This window comes from Patagioenas fasciata, chromosome 12, assembly GCF_037038585.1.
Source record: "Patagioenas fasciata isolate bPatFas1 chromosome 12, bPatFas1.hap1, whole genome shotgun sequence".
Taxonomy (NCBI): Eukaryota; Metazoa; Chordata; class Aves; order Columbiformes; family Columbidae; genus Patagioenas; species Patagioenas fasciata.
The window spans coordinates 23,081,390-23,087,866 of NC_092531.1; positions in this window are offsets into that span (position 1 = coordinate 23,081,390).

Below are 6,477 nucleotides of genomic sequence, written 5' to 3' on the forward strand. Positions count from 1 at the left end.
GATATTTTGTGCCCTATTTGTACTTTTTGGAAAAGTATTTTTGTTATTTCTTCAAAATCTGGGCAGGATGAGCGATTTTTCAGAATCGGCTGAGCCCTTCCTACCCCTGGTAGAGCATATGTATCTCATGAAGCATTTGTGTAGCTCCCTCCTCCTAATGACCACAATGTGGCTGGACCAAACCTCAACATCTCCTGTTAGTTTTAAAGATGTGTGATGCTTATAGCCGCCTGTATCACATATTCCCCACAGATGTCGAAGGAAGTAACCTCACTTCAGAATAGTAGTACTGTTAGTTTTTCGAGCTTTTTGGGGTCGATCTGGAAAGCTGACGCAGCTTCCACTGACTCAGGCTCAGTTCCAGAGAGCTTTACATCTGCGATGCTGCGCGTATGTACAATTGGAGGCTCAAACCTTGGCGTGAGGTTTGAACTGGGCCTGTACGTGCCCACCCTTGCTACCCAAGTATGTTGCTCCATTTCTTTATTTGTATCTTTTTTTTTTTCCCCTTAGAAAACAAGAACCTCAAAAACTAGATCCTGTCATCTTTGTGTGACTCCAAAGGAGAAGGCACAGATGCACACTGCGGGGTAGCCACTCTGTACGTTTGAGCATCCGATTTCTCAGAATACAGGTATTTTGAATAGTTCTTGCTAGAAAGCCTATTATCGCTCAGGAGCAATGAGTGTCCCAGTGCTTACAGGAGCATTTGCACAAATCCGTTTTGAACAGAGCGTAACAGATCTGTCTTTATAGCTCCGGTTTTCTGAGTACTTTGAAAAGAACTGTGGCAAAACCAGAGGCTGTTGTTTCTGATGAATCTTTAGTGAAGTTATACGTTGTAAAACCCAACAGAGCAGAGAAACAAGTTCTGAAAATACCTGTTTGATGCCCTGCATTGAATAGGGAGCCTAAAAAACAGCTAAACTACTTGGACTTAGTCCAGGGATTTTTTATTAATAATAATAATAAATAGGGTGCCAGGTCCTCCTTGAAAAGCGCTCACAAGCAGCTTCTGATTAATCAGCCAGCATAGGTTTAAGAAATGGAGCTAAACCAGAAACACCTTTAGAGCTTGAGATAGAGCCCATAAGGATTCCATTCAGCCTGCAAGCGAGGGTTCATTTCCAAACCGAAATGAGAGTTTGACTCTGATTTGGGAAGGAGACAACAATGCAATAAGAGGAGGAAAGCTGGATCAAAGAGGTTTTGCAGAGAAAGCCAAGCTACAGGTTTTGTTCAGAGCAGCATTTGCTGCCAGTCCCCCATTTGAGGGGAGGGCAAGACAATATATAAAAGGTAAGGTTTGAAGCTGGATTAAGTATGCATAGTGTGATCAAGTCAGTTTTGAATTACTTGGAAGACTTTTGGAAAACTTTAGTACATTTTGCTGGCTAGGGAGATTGCCAGCATGTTTCTGAGGCAGACTGGCTTTTGATTTCCCCCAGCCCTGGCTCCCCGTGCCTTTTGGCACTCCTTGGGTTACGCCAAGTTCCTACTTCGCAAATGTTGTGTTGAAATGTCACCCTGTTAAGCTCTGTTCCCTGTGAGCACCCTTCAGCTTTCACGTGTGTTTTATAAACGGGTAAAAGAAAGGGAAGGCGTGGAGTGACGGTCCCGCTCTGTGAGCACTTCCTCTAATTCTGCACCAGTTTAGAGCTTCACAGAAGCACTTGTAGCCCTTTGTATTGTGTCACTGAAGCTCCTATCCTAAACTGGTAAAACTGAATTATTTGCCATTATTGCCTGCAGATGCGTGTGTTTAATAAGCAGAGAAATTGTTTTTAACTCCTGAGTTCAGTACTAAAAGAGTTTCTCAAACTTGTGCTTGCCAAAGTCTCTAGCAAAACTCTCATGAGTTTGAATTGTAAGGAGTAACATATATCAGCATCCTTCTATAATTTTTTGAAACTTTTTTTTCTTTTCAATAAATTAAGGCAAATCCAAACATGTCTTAAGTGTGAGCTGATTCTTTGCTTCCATTTTTAAGGCTTTGGTCACTAATCTTCTGTAATTTCTGTTCATTCTGCATAGGTATTTTTCTAACGTGTCCTCTTATTGTTAGTTCCCACCTCTACCGCTCTTTGGAAGCTTACAAATTAAAGTAGAGCAATCACTGAAGACTTTACGCTTAGCAGGTACTTGCAAGTCTGAGAAACTGTCAGGATTGGACTCTGGCACTCGGTTACCACATTCTGGGAAAGCGTGTTGATGTGCTGCTTGAAAAGAGGCCCTAGGAGCGCCATGTACTAGAAAAAGCCCAAGCCTCTCCTATCATGATGATATGGGGGAGAGAATTCAGGACTTTTGAAGCTTTCTTGTTGACTTTATAATGTTTTGAGTCAGACCGTAAGTTTCTTAAGATGCGTAACACGTTTCCTACTCATTCCCTGTCTGCACATCTCCCACCACAGACGAGCATTTCTCAAGTCCAGAAGGCCAGCCTGCCCTTCTCATTGAAGCCTAAAGCCCAAAGTCACCCAACTACCAAGGATGAACTGAACCATCCCGATTTTTTTTCACCTCTTCTTTTTATCCATTCAAATTCCAACAGCTGGTCCTAACATTTGTTCAGTAGTCACAGTAAGAAACTGCAATGGCTTCCTAATTAAGACCAAAAAAAGAGGATTCTTGAGTTGCAAGTAACACATGATTGTTGAGGTCTGTCCTGAGCAACTTACACTGCAGTAAAAATGAGCAGACAAAAAGATTTCAATCTGAGTTCTCATTTTAATTCCAAAATTACTATGTTTAATTATAGTCATTATACAAGCCCTTTTCTAGAAAAATATTTATCTTATCTGAATCTGCTGATTTATGAGAATGACAGTATATATATGCACTCCATGCATAGGTAATTTATGCACACATATCAATACATAATACAGCTGCATATGCATAGGACTGCATATTCATCTTAAACCAAATTCCCCTGTCGTTTATGGCAATATAAGTTGGGAGCAATTTCAATGAATTCAGTAGAATGGGGCATATAATATTGGAGTCATGTCTCAACAAGAATCATAAGATATATGTGCGAGTACATAGGCCCATGTTGGCTGCTTATACTGCTTTATAATTGCTAGCTTAGTGAAGCAGGTCAAAATAGAATATTGGAAAGAGCAAATAATTTTTGCTAATCATGATGCTCCCATCCCCACTATAAATGACTGGTTTGCAGCTGTATTTCTACACGGCCAATGTAACAAGAGTGCTATGAAAAGTGTTACCTTTGCTGGTAAGATTGCATGAGACAGATCCTGTGTAGATGTAGAAAACTGACTGTGAGTGAGCTCTGCCAGCTTAGGCGAGTTCAAAATCTGGACAGATAAACCTTATGATATTCAATCTCCAGCCAAAAATTCTCAAAGAGAACAAAATGTGTGAGCGTATGGTGTGTAGAGATGTGGAAGAACCAGGAGCCGCCGCAGTGACTTCAGAGGAGATGTTAGGAAAACAACATAACTCACTGGAGAGGAGACACATTATTGCTGCTCTGGGAAGCCGACATCTGCACCTCTGTGTGGGATGATATAAACCTTACGTGGGATTCCTGAGCACAGAGAGGCCATGTGCAAGTGAGAGGGATCCGCAGGCTTCTCAGGCTGCAAACAGCTTGAATACAGCGTGCTGCAAAGGAACAACTGCCATAATACTATCATATGCACGGTAACATAGGGCTTGTTAATAATATCGACAAAAATGAGGGCTTATGTCTCTTCAGAAGGTCACTGTGCAGAGCTTCCAGCCTTCACTGATGTCCTACAGACCGTGGGCCTCTCTGCCTTCTGAGGCATATGCAGGAAAAACCTTTTTGAGTGAAATAATCTACTTAGGCTGCTTTCCTGGCACTCCGCCTGCTTTAGCAAAACCCCCATGTCTTTACCCCCTGTATACACGGGATGGAGCAGCCAGAGCTTCTGCTCTTGCCATCCTGCCTCTTCAGGTATTTCTTCATCTCCTCCCTTTTCCAGGAGAGAGGTGGTTGGGGAGAGCACCTGCGTTTTTCTCACTGCTCTGGAGTTTGACAAAAGTCTCCAGGCTCCTTTTGGTTTTTCTCAACCTTATCTTGCACAAACAAGAACGGAGAAGAGCAGTAGCTCGGAGTGAAACTTGGGGGCTGTAATTTGGAGAATAAGCACAGGGTGGTTCCAAAGAAGCTCAGGGGACCTGCCTGAAAACTCCAGCTGTAACTCTTATCTTTCTTTTTAATTTTAAGTAAAGCTCTGCAAAGGCATTTTATGCCTTAGTCAGAATAATAGTTTCTGAACTCAGGAGAAAATGGTGAGAGTAACTGAGCTCCTAAAGGCTGGGAGGTACGCTGTGATATTGCAGAACACGCAAGCATCCGGTTCTATAAAATCCTTTTTGTGTCCCGATGGAAGATTATTGCAAAGGTGGTTTTTGGATGACATTATACTTCCCCACCTTTTAATTCCTTATTAAAAAAATACCTTCAGCAATCATAAGCAATCGCTTCTTCCATCATCAGCCTTTTTGTTTCCAGCAAAATGGCAATAAAATTAAATTACTCTGTTTTCAGAGCTAAAAAGCAATAGTCACTACTGGCGTTTGTTTTGTTTTACATGCCAGGCTATGATTGCAAGGAGTGGGTGATATATTTTTTTGCCATTTTCTGAGTCTGTCCTGTGAGGACACGTTCAGCAGGGGAATAAATCTACTGCTGCACTCTTCTGGATGGAGTTAGAACTGGCCAGACGTGCCTTGTCATTGCTAGCAGGAGCTGATTCTGGTTCCGCCACATGGTAACGCCTGCGTAAAATTTACACAGCCGTGCTTCAGAAAAATAAAATCTAACTTTCCTTTGCTCTTGTTTCAAGAGGTTCCTAGCAGTAATATCCCAGGCAATGCCTCACTTGGCATAGATTCCTCACAACACACTGTATTTTGTCTTATGAGCCCCGTTGGTCATTGCAACAGACCAAGATCATGAAGTGCGCAGCACAAACCAACTGTTCCTGCTTCAGACTTTGAGATAATAAATACACGTGATCGTGTTAAGTAATGGAAATATATCAACTGTTGCACATCTGTTTTCAGGGATGCATATAACCCAGACAAAACCAATAGTCAAATAGGGAAAGTCGAATAATTTCCAGGTCAGTAATAATAACTGTTCACACAACACTCGGGGGAAATCAAGCATGTGTATTTGCATTCAGAGATGTACTGCAAACTCAAGAAGCCTGCATACCCTTCTATAAAAGCATGCCAATGTTTCTTTGAAAAGTTGTGGTTTTCATCACATGAATTACATATTGGATTTGGGTAGAAGACCACCGTCCTGATATTACATCAACAACTTTTGCACTAATATTAATACCACCAAGACCCTGCAAGCTCAAGTGAGCGCACACTACCCCAGAAATCGCTGCAGAATGTGATTTAGCGGAGCAGACCAGAAATATCACCCTACTTGGCACCCCGCTTCTGAAATTCGGAATACCTCACGAAGCAGTGATGCTCCTCTAGAAAGGGAGAAGATACCTTTCTGATTTCCAGTTTTTCCTTCTTTTCCTTACAGTTTCTATCTGTATACTTATCACAGTTCTTTCTTATGTGTATTTTACCTGTTGTTTAACATGGTTGTAAGTGGAAAACTAATACTGTGCCTTTGCAAATACCAAAACTGCACAAGTTCTGCGAAGAGCAAAGAATGCACCTCTTTCCTAACTTAACATCAAAGGAGACTCTCAGAGCATTTTAAATGAAGATAAAGATGTTTAATTCGGTGTACAGAAAATACTTTCAAGTGAAACATTCATTGGAAAGAGAAAGCTCCCTCCCCAGTGCTTTGGCCTTGCAGCCTCTCTAAAGTCCCAGAACTGAGCCTGAATCACCAGTAGAATTGGAATGCTTTATTTGTTGTTCATTGTGTCTAATTACATGCTGCCGCGTTAGTGGAAGAAGATTACTGTATGGAAGAAGTAGCTATAAGTCGTTGGATATTCAAGATAGTTGTATGTTTTATAGAAGCCGTGTCTAAGCTGGAGAATAGTCCAAGCTTCTGGACCCAGGTCCATGGCCCCGTGTCTATCCTGGTGCAAGAGCCAACTTACAGCCTTCTTGTGCCTTAAGGACTAGTGCCCTAAGGGGGTTTATTGTCATTGCAAACTGCATGGCTTAAAATGTGTCAGAATGATATTGTTGGGTTGGGTGTGCCTTGAGGTTTTTTCTATGTAACACAACGATCAACTTTTTCATCCCACTTTTCCAACAGCAGAGCCACTTTTGGGCACAAAACAGGCCCAATGCCTCTTCTCTCTTTCTTATTGCTCATCTGTTCTTTACTTGATACTCTTCCTCTGCATCCTGGTCCCTCATATGGATCAAAATCCAGTTAATAGTTGAGGCAGACCTTTAATCTGTGATATCCTGGTGAGCTTTAAATAAAATAGACTCACTTGGAGCTTCTTCAGGTGCAAAACATGATAAATATGCATTTTCCTTGCCATT